The 19,251-nt window shown below is 39.1% G+C and overlaps 1 pseudogene; it reads right to left on the minus strand.

The window, feature by feature from the left end:
• The window catches only part of LOC122468937, a 31,058-nt pseudogene extending 12,271 nt beyond the window's left edge, over positions 1-18,787 (minus strand).
• Between the last annotated feature and the right edge of the window lie 464 nt (positions 18,788-19,251).

The following is a 19,251-nucleotide window of genomic DNA, read 5'->3' on the forward strand; positions in this document are numbered from 1 at the left end:
AAAAAAAAAGGTTAGAGAGGGAGGGAGCCAAAACATAAGAGACACTTAAAAACTGAGAACAAACTGAGGGTTGATGGGGGGTGGGAGGGAAAGGAGGGTGGGTGATGAGTTGAGGAGGGCACCTGTTGGGATGAGCACTGGGTGTTGTATGAAAACCAATTTGACAATAAATTTCATACTAAAAAAAATCTGTTAGCAATATATTATTTGGAGTATATGAAGAAAATCCAACCCCACACAGATATTCACTTGGAAAAAGATGAAGTATTTAACAGTCTTTTCAGATAACTATGGGTATTCTCCTTTGATAATATACCAAAATTTGACAAATGATAATTTTTTTAAGTTGGTAGACTGACACTACATGACTTTAATAGTTACTCTAAAGCTACAGTAATCAAGACAGTATGATATTGGCAAAAAAAAAAAAGGAAAGAAAAAAGAAAAAGAACGGAATAGAGAACCCAGAAATGCACTTATATAACATAGTCAAATTATCTCTGACAGAACAAAGACAATACAATGGAGAAAAAAATAGGGGCACCTGGGTGGCTCAGTTAGTTGAGCGACTGACTTCGGCTCAGATCATGATCCCACAACTGGTGAGTTCGAACCCAGCTCAGAGCCTAGCACCTACTTCAGATTCTGTGTCTCCCTCTCTCTCTGCCCCTAACCCACTCACATTTTGTCTCTGTCTCTCTCAAAAATAAATAAACACTAAAAATTTTTTTAATGGAGAAAAAATAGTCCTTTCAACAAATGGTACTAGAATGACTAAAAATCCACATTAAAAAAAATTAATCTAGGCTCAGTGGATTTTAGCATCTCACTCTTGATTTTGGCTCAGGTCATATTCTTGGGTTTTGTAGGCGCCCCTATGCAAAGAATTCTTAAAACTCAATAAGAAAACAACCCAATTAAAAAATGGGCCAAAGACCTGAACAGACACCTCACCAAAAAAGATATACAGATGGCAAATAAGCACATGAAAAGATGCTTTACTACGCACCTGTTAGAATGGCCAAAATCCAAAACACTGACACTAGCAAATGGTGACAAGTATGTGGAGCTACAGGAAGTCTCACACATTGTTGGTGGCAACGGACAGCCAGCGTTTTGGGGGGCGGTTTGGCAATTTCTTAAAAAACTAAATATCCTCTTACCATACAATCTAACAGTCACAACCCTTGGTATTTACCAAAAGGAGTTAAACTTATGTCCAGACAAAAATCTGTGCATGGATGTTTACAGCAGCTTTATTTATAATTGGCAAAACTTGAAAACAAGTAGGATGTCAAATTAAAAAATTCACTCGGTAGTTTGAAAATAATTTAAGTGTATTGCTCTTTTAAAGTAAATACTGGGACGCCTGGTGGCTCAGTCGGTTAAGCATCAGACTTCAGCTTAGATCACGATCTTGTGGTTTGTGAGCTCAAGAGCTGTGTAGGGCTTTCTGCTGTCAGCACAGAGGCCACTTCAGATCCTCTGCTTCTCTCTCTCTGTGTGCCCCTCCCACATGCACACGCTCTCTCTCTCTCTTAAAAATAAACACTTTAAAAATAAATGAAGTAAGTACTGAGCACTCTTGATTGATGGCATGCTTCAGTAGAACAGCAGAGAAAATTTATTTGGGGATTCCAGAAGTTGCTCAAAGTGCTTACATTGAGGTACTACTTAAATTTTTCTCCATTAATTTGGTACATCCAGACAATGGAATATTATTCACCAATAAAAAAAAGAAATGAATTATCAAGCCATGAAAAGACATGGAGGAACCTTGATGCATATTACTAACTGAAGGAAGCCAATCTGAAAAGGCTATATACTATATGATTCTAACTACGTGACATTCTGGAAAAAGCAAAACTATGGAGACAATAAAGAGACCAGGGCTTGGGGGTAGTGAGAAGGATGAATAGGCAGAGCACAGAGGATTTTTAGGGCAATGAAAATACTTTAGATGATACTATAATGTGGATGTGTGTCATTATACATTGGTCCAAACTCATAGAAGGTACAATGCCAAGAGTGAATCCTAATGTAAACTATTGAATTTGGATGATCGTGATGTGTCAATGGAGGTTCATCACTTGTAACAAATGTCCCACTCTTGTGGAGGATGTTGATAATAGAGGAGGCTACACCTGTGTGGCGGCCAGGGATACATAGGAAATCTCTGTAATTTTCTCTCAATTTCGTCGTAAACCAAAAACTGTTTAAAAAAAAGTTTAAAGTTTTTAAATTTAATTTAATTAAAAAACAAAACAGTGGTAGGATATACAAAAGTCTAATAAAAGTGGGTTGGGGTAATAGGGAAAATAAAGATATGAGTGAAAGCTAGACATCAAAATGTATACTTTCGTAGATTTTTAAAAATTTGTACCACAAAATTTAATGCACTTGCTTTTCCCGAAACCAATTCTACTGCTTAACATCTAATTAATGAATAAAAGTTACACGATGTGCCCTTCCATATATATTTTTGTTGCTGAAAGATAAACAGAAATACTTCATTTTCATAGACTTCCCTAGAATGTTTTTATCGATAGCCTCGTCTTTACTGCTTAAACTCATTTGGATTCTCTTCCAATACATGTCCATACATAAAGATGAAAAGTGTAAAACTATTGTATTAGAAATATTGATTTTAAATTTAAAACTGTTGAGAATAAATTGCTTGTTTAAGAAGAGCCAGAGGGGAAACAGTGAACTAGGGTGTTCTGTGTAAAGAAGCACTGTTAGGGCATGCCATTCTCCTTACAATTTCTGTGAAGAGATATTGTGCAATCAAGTATAATTCATGTCTCTGAACCTCAACTGCAGAAAATAAAGAAATCTGTAGCATAGTGTTGTCATAGTTGATGTCTGTCAACAACTTAAATTCAGGGCACATACATAATGCCTGCACGTTCATTGTTCTTCCCTCTCATTCACTAAATCTACTGGCAAGTAAACATTTTGCCCGAGTAAGATCACAAAATGCTTCCAGAAAATGTCTGCCACATATTCTAAACAAAATGAAGGGAACTTTTAGTCAGATGCAATCAGCAATGATCCAGCCTGTCAACATTGTTTAGCAAAAACTGTTCTAGCCCCCCAAAAAGGGTCAATCGGTGGGCAGGAATGATTCTCCCATCCAATATTCAAAAGAATCCTTATCAGAGGATGATACGAGTTCTTCCAAGCATACCCTTCAGTATACCCTAGTATGCCCTTCAGTACACCCCAGCATAACCCTAGCATACCCTTTCTCCAAAAGGCTTCCTAGGACTCCATGCAGCATGGGTAGGAGAGTGCTGAAGAAGGACAGCCTCCTTTAAAAAAATTTTTAAGTTTATTTATTTATTTTGAGAGAGAGAGAGAACATGAACAGGGGAGAGGCAGAAAGAGAGAGAGAGAACATCCCAAGCAGGCTCTGCACTGTCAGCCCAGAGCCCAATTTGGGGCTCAAACTCACCAACTATGAAATCATGTCCTGAGCTGAAACCAAAGTCAGACGCTTAATAGACTGAGCCACCCAGGTGCCCCAGGACAGCATCCTTTAAAAGAAAAATAGGTCATGTTATGCAGGATTTTAAGTGTAAGAATGGTAATTTTCATGCTAGTAAATGCCATTCATCTGGAAGTTTTCAGCAACTATAAATATTAATTTCCTTATTAGGTGCCACATAAGTGAATATTACTAATAACAAGAGCCATTATCTCAAAACATTTTTTGAATTTAACACATAAAAAATCCGTTGTGCCATATTATCTTTTTTTTAATAAAGAGTAATACAAAAATAATTTCACTCTAAATCTATGGAAACCATAAAGCTATCACAAAGTCCTATGGAGCAAGGATTGAGGGGTGTAAAACTCTTCCTATATACTACATGGCCACTGATGGCTGTGCTTTTATAGTTTTTCTGTCAACTTTCTGCATTTTCTCTTTTCCCTGCTATTATTTGCTATTATTTCAGGTTACTAACAATATATGCTGCTTATTTTGAAACACTGAGTAAGAACTAAATGGTAGCTCTCAACTTCTTACAGAACCAAATGCTTATGTTCTGGGCAGAACTTGGAGTTCAGAAGTCTTTATTAGCAGAAGGGGCACCTGGGTAGCTCAGTCAGTTGAGCGGCTGACTCTTGATTTCAGCTCAGGTCATGATCTCACAGTTCATGGGTTCGAGCCCCACATGGGGCTCTGTGCTGACAGTACTGAGCCTGCTTCAGATCCTCTGTCTCCCTCTCTATGCCCCTCCCCCACCAGTGCTGGCTCTCTCTCTCCCTCTCAAAAATAAATAAATGTTAAAAAAAAAAGTCTTTATCAATTACTGCCAGATGTAAAACAAATATGTTATAGTTGAAACATGGCTTCGGGAAGAGAGGTAAATTCATTTAATATAATTCCAATCGTTTACGGTAACTGTTTCAACTTCTAATCCACCTCTTGTCATAAAGACAACACGAGCTATATTTAAACCAAAACTCTATGGTACCATCTTCTCAAGGTTGTCACTGTCTTCAAAATGGTGAACTTAATCAGTTTCCCAAAGCGCATCCCTCAGGACAAGGATATGCAAGGTAATGTAGTAAGCAGTACCACCCTCCAAACCAGATATGGGAACCCCTACCCTACCTACTGCCCACCACCCTCAGTTCTGTGGCTTTCCCCACTGGGGGCAGGGGGTAGACTTTGGCTGAAGGTACTGTGGTGTTCACAAACAGGCAAGCAAAGCAACACTTCTGGGTGGGGAAGAGAAGTGGGAAAGAGGCCCAGAAGCAGGGAGCCAGGGGCATTCTCTACCTTCACCATCACAACACACCAAGGAATCCAAAAACTCTAAATGAAAGCTTGGTCTGCTTTCATTTTGCAGATGTATCAGTCAAGGCAAGAGCATGGGACACATTTGACCAATTTGTTGGCTTAATGTATAGCTTTTAAATATGTGGGCATATGATATATGGGTGTTCACTTGTAGTCATGTTCCAGCAGAGCAAATGACTTGTAAGTAATAAAAATTCTGTGAAAAGCAGCTTCTTACCCTGTTTACTACTATATTTCCAAAACCAAACATGTAGCCAATAAAATGTGAAATGAAAAAGGTTCCTCGTGGTTTAAAAATGTTCGGCCTTTTGCAGTTCCCTTTGGAGTGTTAGCAAATTAGCACTTTAAAGGCTTTGAGAATCCAACTAGTTTAACCAAGTCCCTCCTTCCCTTTTACCCTAGAGACCTTTTCATATCTACTTTATGATGGAAAACTTGTAGGAATTGCTCAAGTCAATGACACCTATCAATCATCCCACTTTGGGAGCATCTCAGGACATGTTGGAATGGATATAATGTACTCTCAAATATGGTCCTAGATACAACCCAAACATTAGAAAAAACTAAGAAACATATTGGATGCTCTTGAAGGAAATAAATATATGATTTTCTTTTTCATGAACAAATCAAGTGTTCAATAATAGCAAAACAATCTTTTCTTGGAATTTTTCTACCTAAGAATTAACAGTTTAAAGAGGGTTGGAGGGAAAAGAAAACTTATAAACCTATCAAATTAAATTTAAGGTAAAGAGTAAATGTCCCCTAAACTTTTAATACTCATTCAACACCTCATTTATCCATTTAAAATGTATTTATTTCTGTTGTCACTAATCTTGATACAAATGCTAGCCAACTTAGGACTTTTAGTTTAAGCATGCATATGCATTGTAATTAATACTGATGTTAATTATGATTAACGGTTGGTATCAGTGCATGGTAGAATAGGACATTTATACCATAGATTTTTAACTTAAACTGAAACTATAGAGGGGCGCCTGGCTGGCGCTATGGGTAGATGTGCAACTCTTGATCTCAGGGTTGTGAGTTCAAGCCCCGTGTTGGATGTAGAAATTACTTAAAGATAAAAAATCTTTAGGGCACTTGGGTGGCTCAGTTAGTTGAGCTTCAGACTTGGTTTTTGCTCAGGTCATAATCTTGTGGCTTTGTGGGTTTGAGCCCCACATTGGGCTCTGCCATGACAGCACGGAGCCTGCTTGGGATTCTCTCTCATGCTCTCTCTCTCCCTTGCCCCACCCTGACTTGTACTGTCTCTGTCTCTCTCAAAATAAATAAATAAACTTAAAAAAAACCATTTTTTAAATTTTAAATAAAAAATTATTTTAAATAGGCAAACAAACAAACAAACTGAAACTATAGAAAAAGTGAGAATGTATATTAGGACTCTTTCAGAAACAAGCTACAGAAATTCTATTCAAACTAACTTAACCACATAAAAGAATTTATTGGCTCATGCAACTGGAAAGGACATGGATGCCATTAATTCTAGGAATAAAGGAATTGAAGAACTCAACTGTCTCCTCTCTCCTCTGTTCTTCTACTTCTTTCCCCATTCCCTTCTCCACTCTCCTCACTCCTCTTCCTCCCACCCTCCTTTCTTGTCCCATCATAACCACCCTTCCCCAGCCCACAGTGTCTTTTCTCAATTTCCCTTTGTATTGCCCTTCTTCTCTCCAATCACAGAGAGATTCCTAGTCTAAGTCAGGAATCTTTGCAGCAGGTAGCTCCAAGTTATATCCACACAGTTTAGAAATCCCAGAAGACAAAATACTTCAATGATTAGTATATAAAAACTCAATGAAAGAAGTCAGATTGGCCAAAGTTGGGTCACATGTCCCAATGAGATCAACTCTTAAGAGCTGGGAAGATATGCTGCTGCTTGGTAGCACTCCTTGTTCCCACAGTCACATCATCTGGTGAGGTAGATCAAAACAAGGCAAGTACTCCCACTGTAAGAGGAGCAAAGGGATACTTGACATACAGAAGTCCAGATGTCCCAAGTGTGAACTGTTAGATTTTTGGAAAGTAATTTGACAACATATATCAGGACTCTGTAAATTCATGACTGCTATCCATGCTAAGAACAGAATCTAACCCCAGAGGTCATATGTATCAAGAAGTATACTATAACAGCATTTATATACCAAACATCATACTCAGTCTTCCATGACCCAATAAAAAGGAAAACAAATAGGTAAATTATAACTTCACAACAGAGCATAATGTTGCCATAATAAAGAAGACTGCCTGTTGCCTGGAGCCTGTCTGCTTCCAGGATTCTTGTCCTAAGTGAAAAAGCAAAATACAAATCTATATATACAAACCTGTAAAAATAAGTAGATAGAAAAGATAGAAGAAGAAACAAACAAAAAACTCCAAAATGTTAATAGACTTTGATTAGTGAGGCCTGAGTAATCTTTTATCCTTTATATAATTATGTCATAGTTTAAATATTTCATTATTACCACATTTCTTATAACAAACATTTATAATTTTAATGATGAAAACTATTAACTTCGAGGTTTAATAAATGATAAAACTTAAGCATTTAAATGTAAGATGGGTGTTTTTTGATTCTTTGAACGTCTGATCTTCCCAAACTTATAAAATGTTTCTCAAAAACAGTCATTTATTTCAAAATATTACTGCATACCATACAGATCCAATGTCCTTGACCTATTCCGGGTAAGTGAACAAACTGAAAAGGAACATACAGAATGAGGTATAAGCTGGTCAATTATAACAGGAAGGAATATTTGCTTCCCTAATTTCCTAAAATCTATAACATTCAGAGACCAAACATCATTACACAGCAAGTCAGCTGTTTCTTTAAGGATGAATCTAAATTTCATAGAATGAAACAGAAACAACTCTTTCTAAGATTAAGGCAAAGTCTGGCAGTTGACTCCACAAGCCTACCCCATAGTTCAGACCTTCCTATCCCTTGACCCTGGGCCATGTACACTGACCTCACCTACCCCATTCTCAATCCACACGTATCCCCCTTCTTGTCCAACCTCTACATAACCCATTTGCACTGTGAGTCACATCATGCTTCAAATTTCTACTCAGGAGGATGAGCAAGGTCATTAAGAATTATCTTCAGGGTGCCTGGGTGGCTCAGTCAATTAAGTATCCAACTTCAGCTCAGGTCATGATCCCACCATTTGTGAATTAGAGCCCCACATGGGGCTTCCTGCTGTCAGCACAGAGCCCACTGCAGATCCTGTCTTCCTCTCTCTCTGACTTTGGCGTTCGGCTCAGGTCATGATCTCACCATTCATGAATTCAAGCCCCATGTCGGGCTCTGTGCTGACAGCCTGCTTCAGATTCTGGTCTCCTTCTCTCTGTCTGCCCCTCCCCCTGCTCATGCTCTGTCTCTCTGTCTTTCTCTTTCCTTCAAAAATAAATAAGCATTAAAAAAACTGGTTAAAATGGTAAATTAAAAAAAAAAAGAATTCTCTTCTAGTCAAAAGGTCAATAGGGCAAGACAGGGCAACAGGGAAATGACAGCTTCAGAAATAGGCACAGGCAACAGCTGACCCATCCTAGTTATGCTGAAAGAGAACAGACTACTTCCTTGCCATGGTCTCTCAGAGCTCAGCCTCAGAGTCAGCAACACAAAAAACTGCTTTGAAACTAAGTCTGACAGAGGTACAAATATAGTGACTAATATTTGTAATAAGTTATTTGCTTTTATGTTATCCTTATTTCTTACATGGTCATCATCTCATTCAGTTTAAAGTCTATCATTTATATTTGAAAAATAACACAAGGTAAGTCACATTTTGACATTTTTTAAATCTTTTGTTTTCTAATTTTTTTAAATGTTTATTTTGGAGACAGAGACAGAATGCAAGTTGGTTAGGGGCAGAGAGAGAGGGAGACAGAATCTGAAGCAGGCTCCAGCCTCCAAGCTGTCAGCACAAAGCCCGACACAGGGCTTGAACTCACGAGCTGTGAGATCATGACCTGAGCTGGAGTCAGAGGTTCAACTGACTGAGCCACCCAGTTGCCTCTACCTTTTGCCATTTTTATATCATATGTCTACTAAATCCCCCAGACAGTAAGTGAAGATCAGATTCTCTTTAGTACACACACTTGTGCTCCTCACTTGTGTCCCCAAACTCCCAGCAGAAGCCCCAAGCAGTTGACTTAACTGCCAATCATGTCCTTGACTCCCCACTTTGCCTACCTGCACACCTGGCTGGTCTGCATTTATTGAAGAGTCTGAGACTCAAATGACCAATTCTGCTGTGTAGCTGGGGCTTGGTATTACACTAGGCAACAAGTTACTTCGTCCCTCTCCTTCAGTGGATAACCTTTTGATTTCACATTAGATTAACCAGCTTTAGAGTGTTGTCTCTCAGGACTTCTTATTATGTGATAACAATAAACATACCCACCATTAAAAATTCAGAAGTTGACCTTAGAGACAGGGGCCACATAAGTGTATGATGATACAAAACGATGATCTATAAGAATTAGGGGACTTAAAAGGAGGTTTAGAACATGCCCAGACTAAGAACCATCCTCCAGGACAATAGTCCATAGGTATAAATAAATTAAATATGTCCAGTGGTATCCAGGTTAGCTACATACAGATGTATAAGTTGGATGTTTTCAAATGTCCTATTACTTTCATGAACAACACGATGCCTTCCACACTGAGAAGAGTGGCAGCACTGACTAGAGAGGAACTCCCAGGCCTTTGATGCCCCACATCTGCATATCCATACAAATTCTTGCTGAGTAGCTCTTTAAAGCCTTGCTACACCTCTTTACTCTCCTTCTTAAAGCTTAGTGAACTGTTTTATTGCTTGTGTCAATATGTGGCTTAGTTTGAGCATTTGAGGTATAATGGAAGGTTTGAGTCTCCACACTTATCCGCACAATAGGAAAGCGTGAGTTAATTAAAAGCTTAACTAATTCTCCTCACCTGACTTCCACACTGCCTTTTCTTGTGGCCTGGCTCTTGGCCAAGCCCTGCAGGGCAATGGACAGTCAAGGCCAGCTCCCCAGCTGCTGGGAAATGTGGGGACTGGATTATTATACAGTGGCCAGACTATTATATATTCAAAGCAAATAAGAAATAGACTTTTTGTATGCAGACAACATGATACTCTATGTAGAAAACCCAAAAGACTCCACCAAAAGATTGCTAGAACTAATACATGGATTCGGCAAAGTCACAGAGTATAAAATCAATGTGCACGAATTTGTTGCATTTCTATACACCAATAATGAAGCAGCAGAAAAAGAAATCAAGGAAATGATCCCATATGCAACGGCACCAAAAACAATAAGATACCTGGGAATAAACCTAACTAAAGAGGTAAAAGAGCTATACTCTGAAAACTATAGAACAGTTATGAAAGAAATTAAGGAGGACATAAAGAAATGGAAAAACATTCCATATTCATGGATTAGAAGAACAAACATTGTTAAAATGTTTATACTACCAAAAGCAATCTACACATTTAATGTAATCCCTATAAAAATACCACCAGCATTTTTCGCAGAGCTAGAATAAACAGTCCTAAGATTTGTATGTAAGCACAAAAGACCCCGAACATCTAAGCCAATTCTGAAAAAGAAAAACAAAACTGGAGGCATTACCATTCCAGACAGACTTCAAGCTGTATTACAAAAGCTATAGTCATCAAGATAGTATGGTACTGGCACAAAAACAGATCAATGGAAAAGAATAGAAAACCCAGAAAAGGACCCACAACTATACGGTCAACTCATCTTCAACAAAGCAGGAAGGAATATTCCATGGAAAAAGGACAGTCTCTTCAACAAATAGTGTTGGGAAAACTGGACAGCGACATGCAGAAGAATGAAACTGGACCACTTTCTTACACCATATACAAAAATAAACTCAAAATGGATGAAAGACCTAAATGTGAGGCAGGAAACCATCAAAATCCCAGAGAAGAGCAGAAGCAGAGACTTCTTTGACCTTGGCCAGAGCAAATTCTTACTAGACACATCACTGAAAGCAAGGGAAACAAAACCAAAAATGAAGTGTTTGGACCTCTCTCCACAGTGAAGGAAATAATCAATAAAACTAAAAGGCAGCCTATGGAATGGGAGAAGATATTTGCAAATGATGTGTCTAATAAAGGGTTAGTACCCAAAATCTATAAAGAACTTATCAAATTCAACACCCAAAAAAACAAATAATCCAGTTAAGAAATGGGCAGAAGACATGAATAGACACTTTTCTGAAGAGGACATCCAGACACATGAAAAGATGCTCAACATCACTTATCATCAGGGAAATACAAATCAAAACCACTATAAGATACCACCTCACACCTGTCAGAATGGCTAAAATTAACAGCACAAGAAAAAAACAGATGTTGGTGGGGATGCAGAAAAAGTGGAACCCTGTTGCACTATTGGTGGGAATGCAAATTGGCACAGTCACTCCGGAGAACAGTATGGAGATTCCTCAAGAAACTAAAAATAGAATTACCCTACAATCCAGCAATTGCACTATTAGGATACAAAGGATACAAAACTACAGATCTAAAGGGGTACATGCACCCCCAATGTTTATAGCAGTATTATCAGCTATAGCCAAACTATGGAGTGAGCCCAAAAGTCCATCAACTGAGGAATGGATAAAGAAGATTTGGTTTATATATACAATGGAATATTACTCAGCCATCAAAAAGAATGAAATTTTGCCATTTGCAATGATGTGGATGGAGCTAGAATGTATTATGCTAAGTGAACTAAGTCAATCAGAGAAAGACAAATGCCATATGATTTCACTCATATGTGGAACTTAAGAAACAAAATAGATGTGGGGGTGGGGAAGAAGAGAGAGAAACAAACTGCAAGAGACTCTTAACTATAGAGAACAAACTGAGTTGACGGAAGGAGGTGGATAGGAGATGGGGTAGATGGGTGATACATAATGAGGGCACTTGTTGTGATAAGCATGAGTATTGTATGTAACTGACGAATCACTGAATTCTACTCCTGAAACCAATATTGCACTGTATGTTAACTAAGTAGAATTTAAATCTTTTTAAAAAGTAAAAAAAAAAAAATAGACTTTTAAACAGATAACTGAGGCTTATTAACATGCTATCATTTTCTTAGCTTTATTACCACTGTGAGCTTCTCATCTTGCAAAATGATCATTGTTCACATCCACAGTCATTAAAGCAGGGAGTGGCTGTTTCACTTCCAAATACATTTTCTCAAAATATTAAACTGATGCATTTTGCAAATAATAAATGTGAAACATCTTTGAAACAGTAGTACAGAAAATACAATCATATAATTCCACAAAAAGGGTAAAAGGGCAATTTTGCTCAGTTTGCAACCAACTAAATTTCTCAAAAATCTGTTGATTCTAAAAATAAAACCACACCATCCTTGTAAAATAAGGAAAGGAAACATTTTCTTCTTCTAGTTCTAATGTCCTGTTTTCTAGAAACCATAAGATTATCTATTCTCAATAAGGGGTAATGGATTGCGTTCTGTTTTCATTGAGCTCAGCAATGTTTACAACAAACATTTGTAAACCTAAAAGTGCATCAAAAGTTCGCTGACTGAAATTCAAATGCACATAAAGTTCAAATTTTTTTTTTTCAACGTTTATTTATTTTTGGGACAGAGAGAGGCAGAGCATGAACGGGGGAGGGGCAGAGAGAGAGGGAGACACAGAATCGGAAACTGGCTCCAGGCTCTGAGCCATCAGCCCAGAGCCTGAAGCGGGGCTCGAACTCCCGGACCGCGAGATCGTGACCTGGCTGAAGTCGGACGCTTAACCGACTGCGCCACCCAGGCGCCCCAAATGCACATAAAGTTCAATAGCAAAATAGAATCTTTCCTTGAACTTCCACTACAGTTATCTCATTTATCCACTTGATTTTAACAAATAATTATAGTTTGGAGCGCCCAGGTGGCTCAGTCGGTTAAGTGTCCGACTTCGGCTCAGGTCATAATCTCCCAGTTTGTGGGTTCAAGCTCCTCATTGGGCTCCGTGATGGCAGCTTGGAGCCTGGAGCCTGCTTTAGATCTGTGTTTCCCTCTCTCTCTCTGCCCCTCCCCCACTCACACTTTGTCTCTGTCTCTCTCCCAAAACTAAATAAAAGCATTAAAAAAACCCAAATAATTATAGTTTTACATAAGCCAAAAAGACTTCAAAGAAAAATTCTTCCTTCTGTTCTGCTGTGTCAATTCAAGGTGTGTGTTACAGGGGGAAGGGGAGAGGGGGTTGGTATAAACCTTTGACTCATGAAATATAAACTGTCGCTCCAGTTTCTCTACTGCCTAGTCCTCTGTCCTTAAGTCTCTGTCCCAGCTCTTATCATTTACTCATCATTGTCTTCAGGTGTCTTTCTCCCCCCAAATGTGTACATTTTTCAAGGGTAAACCATGTCTTTTATTCCCAGCATCTTTCAAAATACCTGAAACTTGGTAAAAGTTTGTTAAATGACTGAAATGTTCAATTTACAAATTAATATAACAATTCCAGAAATCTTGGTATAAAAAAAGGATCATATAATGGGGAAAACAAGGTCTCATATCTCATTCAAACCATGAATACAGCAGTAGAATTCCCTAAACTGCACTTACTTCCGGAATACACCTCAGCCTGAGATTCCTATATAAAGCCGAAAAAGTATAAATGCAATTAGAGAAAACGTACTCTTTGTTCATTTCATTTCTGTGATGGTATCATATTTTGAACTCCCTTCATTTTCTATATGCTGAATTCCAGCCTACCTGGAACATCAAAAACTGGTTTCTCATTCCCAGGTGATCGACCTCCTAGATCCTCTATATTCAGCTTGCTTCTGATACCTTGCTTCTCCCTTTCTGCTAGAAGCCCGTGTGCCTACCTAATCAGTTCTACGTGGCTGCTGTTTAAATCTGAGCTTTTACGACTGCAGCCACTACTAATACCTTAGCGCTGTGCCCCTAGAGCTGAAGCAGTATCTATTTCTCACTTTCCTAAGTAAACTGTAACCACTCAGGAGAGAAGAGAATGTGAATTACCATACCTTCAATTTCCTCAAGAAATACAAGGTAAACTTGTACCTAAAACACTAGTAAAAAAAAACCACACCAATTCTACATTTAATTAATACAAAATCCTGATAACTTAAACTAGAAATGACATTTTCAGCACATCAGGTTATCTCTTTCTAGTCTTTTCAGGATTATCCTTGAGACTATACATGGTCATCCTCAAATAATTTATACATCAATAATATTAAAAAAATAATTCCCTGATGTGATTTATAATTACAATTTTCTGAATTTTGTAGATGAAATAATTGAGAGAAACATTATTATTTTCCTAAGTTCTCAAAAAAACAGAAAATGTAACTTAACACATCAAACCCTTTTGTTCTCATGGATCCTACTTACCTCCTTCCAAAATGGACTTGTAGTTACACACCACAGAAGGAAAGAAAGAGAAAGAATATTTTCTGAGTACCTGAAATGTGCTAAACACTGCACTTGTAAGTCAGATAATAATTAAAACAATAAGGAAAGTAGTATTGATCTCATTTTATAGAAGAGAATAGTAAGGCACAGTGAGGTTACTTTTCTAACATCACATAGCTAGGAAAAATTACAATCTACATTTGTTTAGAATTTGCACCCAGACCAAAAACAATGCACGCCACTTTTTCTACAGTATGCTGACATAGGTGTAATAAAGCCAGAAAGCACATAATCTAATTAATTAATTAATTAACTAATTATGACAACAAAAACGTAAGTTATAAAGGCCGAGAAAACAAAAAGATAAATATTCTATACCTAGAAAAAATAATCATTGTATTTTTTTAGTTTTTATTTAAATTCCTGTCAGCTAACATACAGAGCAATATTAGTTTCGGTGTACAATATAGTGATTCAACACTTCCATATATCACCCGGTGCTCATCACAGCAAGTGCACTCCTTAATCCCCATCTCCCACTCACCTCCCCTCTGGCAACCATCAGTTTGTTCTCTATAGCTGAGTCTGTTTCTTGGTTTGCCTATCTCTTTTTTTCTTGTGATCATTTATTTTGTTTCTTAAATTCCACATATGAGTGAAATCCTATGGTATTTTAACCCGAATCTTAGACCTGCACTATTAGCCAGGGCAAACAGGGAAATCACAGAGGTAGAGCTCTCACGTGTCAAGAAGGAGAAACAGCTTACAAGTTCTAAGAGAGGTTTCTTATGTAGGTCACAAACTGAGCTTCACACAATAGAATCCATTTTCTCCATATCAGTTATTCAAAGATGGCAGAGATGTGATTCACATAGCCGTTTCTTACATGAACCCATTTCTATAGCAAAGTACAAGTAACCAAAATAGCGAGCTGCTAGCATAATTGGGGAAAAAACGAGATGTCACCATGCGAAAGTTTATCTTCCTCAAATCATCAGATCTGACTCTTCCCTTCTCATTTCATATTCATTAGCAAAATGTCTTTCTGATAACACGAAAGGGCCTGCTGCCTCTGCCAGAACTGCTGGTCATTCTTTAAGTCATTTAGTCTGTTGGTCAATCAGTCAGTCCACAAATATTGATTAAGTGTCTACCATGTGCCAGATACTGTGCTAGGTACATGTGAGATCAACAGATCTGGCCGATTTCAATGACATTTACACTCTAGTGGAAAATACAAGTCACCTAGCCACACAAATATTTATATTCAAACCCCAGTAAGTGTTAAGAAGGCATTACAGGGGCGCCTGGGTGGCTCAGTCTAAGCGTCCGACTTCTGCTGAGGTCATGATCTCGCAGCGTGTGAGTTCGAGCCCCGCGTCGGGCTCTGTGCTGACAGCTCAGAGCCTGGAGCCTGCTTCAGATTCTGTGTCTCCCTCTCCCTCTTCCCCCTCCCCTGCTCACACTCTGACTCTCTCTGTCTTTCAATAATAAATAAATGTTAAAAAAATTTTTTTTAAAGAAGGCATTACATAGTGCTATGAGAGCCAATAACAGGGAGATATGATCTAGCCTGGAGTGGAGGCAGTGAACAAGTTAAGATAGGCATCCCTTAAATTACTCTAAAGGAAATGAGTCCTAGATAGTTTTCCCTTCAGGTCAAGCATCTTGTTGTTTAAGTAAACTTCTTATTTAAAAAAAACAAAAAACAAAAAACTGAATCCCTGAAAAAGTGGCGTGTGAGCTGAGATCTGGCTTACTTGTGTTAAGCGCATAATCAGCCATCTACATGTGTCAACGGGGTATCATGTGTTCAGCACCACATTAGAAGCCATGAAGTATACAGAGAAGCCTAACATATACATCTTTGAAGAAGTTTCAATTCAATTAGGTAGAAAAGACGTGTACACATGTGAAATTTATGACACAAAAAAGCATCAGAGAAGCATCAAATAAGTGGCATAAATAAATGGTAATGGGAAAAAGAACTATACACCGTTAAGGAATGATATAACCTAGAAAGAGTTCTCACAGAAGGTAAGACAAGTGTAAGGCCTACAACAATGGTTTCCAAATGTTTTAGATAAGAAATAAGAAATACACTTTATACCATGGCCCAATATAAACATACAATACCATACAATAAGAAATACATTTTATACCATGGCCCAATATAAACATACAGACATAAATAAAACTAAAACTGAAGTTTCATGAAACAAAACTTGCTCTCACAAGTGGTCTGCATTGACTGTTTCTATTGTGTTTCATTAAAAAAATTTTTTTTAAGTTTATGTATTTATAATCTCGACACCCAACATGGGCCTTGAACTCACAATCCTGAGATCAAGAGTCACATGCTCTACTGACTAAGCCAGCCGGGTACCCCTAATGTATTTTATTTTTAAATTTTTTTCTTTATGCTGGTTACAACCCACTAAACTGAGTCATTACCCACTAATAAATCACAACCTAACCTTTGAAATTTCTGTAACAGAAGGGAGATCTGCCCACAGTAAAGGTCCTTCACACAGAGAAAAGGAAACCAAGAAGTGATTCTCATCTCCTACGGAAGCGGTCCAAGCTGACATGACCTCTAAGTCCTTCTCAGTCGCATAGCTACCTTAGCAATGAGGAATTCAAGCAATGAGGTATAGCAGGTGGCTATACCACATATTTACAGCAGAACCTTCTCTGAGGCACTATTGTCACCACTATCCTCTACCACCACCAGCTGCACCGGTCTGAGTCTTCGTCAACACGTATGAAGCTTCCTCACATGAGTAAGTGAAGATTGCTATCAGAGATCTGACTAGATCAAAATTCTAGGTCACACCCACATTTTCAGTCCTGAGGCTACACATAGGCAGAAATTTACCCATTAATCTTCATAGGCATTAGGTTTAGGCCCAATTCAATTTTCCAAGATCAGTCCTCTAATGGATCAGACCTCTAGTTACTAGCGATAGAAACATGCATATCATCCAGAAGAGCCTGCCAATTTTCCATGATTTCTATGGTGATCCCTCATCAATACCCACCAATGCCGATATTTCAGGCATACCTGAAATACTTTACTTTTATGAAATAAAGACTTAACAAAAGTCTCAAAAATCGGACTTAATAGATTTTACCTAAGACCTTAGAGGAAGAGTGCTTATCATCACCAGTTTTATAACTACTCCATAGCCATCCCCCAGTGTTTTGTTTTATTTTGTTTTGTTGTTTTTTTTTAGGAAGAGATAGTTGTTTAAAAATAAAATGTTGGGGCCTGGGTGGCTCAGTCAGTTAAGCATCCAACTCTTGATTTCGGCTCAGGTCATGATCCCAGGGTCGTGGAATTGAGCCCCACATTGGGCTCCGCACTGAACATGGAGCCTGCTTAATTTACTCTCTCTCTCTCTCTCTCTCTCTCTCTCTCCATCTGCCCCTCTCCCCCATTGTCATGTTCTCTTTCTGTAAAAATAAAATAAAATTAAATTAAATAGTTAACGCAAACCAAAATAATAATCGGTCTAAATAAGGTGGGGAACAGGTTAAGACATGCATCTATCGCATGTATCAATACAAATTGTGAAAATATACTTATTAAGTAGGTATTAAAAATTAAAGCCAAAATTGATAAATATGTATTTCTCATTTTGCCCTACTCATTTACTAGCCTCTTTTAAAAATCTGAAAGAATGGTTATCTACCTCGACTGGTAGGCATACCCCTGAGGTTAATAATCCAGGAAGTTATAGAGAAATTCCTCAGCTGACATGCTTAACACTGTGTTTCATAAGCACCTGCTAACCTATCCTAGTACCGGCTCCCAGTACCAACCCAGTACCAGGGAGATCAGAGCTGCCTCCTGGCCTCATCTAACTCACTCTGGCTTTTTTCATTTGTTTGATGCATATGTGTTGTAATTTGAAGAGTACTGCTGCTTTAAAAAAGGCATTTGATCCTCTAAAGCTAACATAGAAAGGTGATGCATGGTCACTTCTGCGTACTCTTAACCACATCCATTCCAAAAGGCAGCAACATTGCTACAATTAGCATCCTCCTTAAAATAACCCCTCAAACCTGAATAGGCCCCAATCTTAGGACTATGGCTCCTTATAAGTAGGCCTAAGACAAGCTTTCTGGCAACCAGATCAAGAAAGTTACCTATGGGGCTTTAGTAACTAAAGGACCTGTTAAGAGATTTGATTCAGACCTGATTCTTCTTCCTCTAATGTCAAAGACTGTGGTTAAGTACATTTACACTTTTAAATTTCCAAATAACAAACCGAGACCACGATGCTCAGTCTATTTAAATTGTTGGGAGGGGAATGAAGCTCATTCATTTAGGAATCATCGTGTTTGCTCTCCTACAAGCCTAGTCGCTGGTAGGTCAGGGTTGGGAAAGGCAAATTTGTCAAAGGGCATGGGGAGTTAGTTGTTTTTGTCCCGATCTACCGGGGTCCATGTGAAGTTTACATCAGGAAAGGCTAGCTCCGGAGGGATAGTCTTGGTGAGGAAGTCAAATGAAGCCCTATGATACTTCATTCCTCAGCGTCGGACTGACGGGAGGAAAAGGGCTTTCAGGACCCCGGCGCAGACCTGGCAGGTTGGGGCCGCTTCCCAGGTTTGGGGCCGCAGCCCTGCGGCTGGCCGGGGCGCCAAAGACGGGCCTGCCGGGCTTCCTGGGCCCAAGTGGGAGGTGAAGGCACCTCCGGGGCCTCTTCGCCCTGGTTTGGGAGCAAAGGCAACAAAGGGCCGAAGGCACAGCTGGGCTGCTGCGAGGACGTAGCGGGGCCGCGCTCAGTCACCGCGCTGGTGATGCCCCGCAGGTCGTGGCCAGAGCGCAGGCGGGAGGCGCCGGCGCGGCTGCGGGCCTGGGGGCTGGAGAGGGCGCGGGCCGCGAGGCCGGGGACTGAGGTGACCCGCAAGTCCCGGCGGCCAGGGAGGGGTCCCGGGGAAGGCCCAGGCGCCCGAGTGGCGCCCACCTCGCTGCCGATCCGTGGTGGAGC

Source organism: Prionailurus bengalensis, chromosome B1 (genome assembly GCF_016509475.1).
Source record: "Prionailurus bengalensis isolate Pbe53 chromosome B1, Fcat_Pben_1.1_paternal_pri, whole genome shotgun sequence".
NCBI lineage: Eukaryota > Metazoa > Chordata > Mammalia > Carnivora > Felidae > Prionailurus > Prionailurus bengalensis.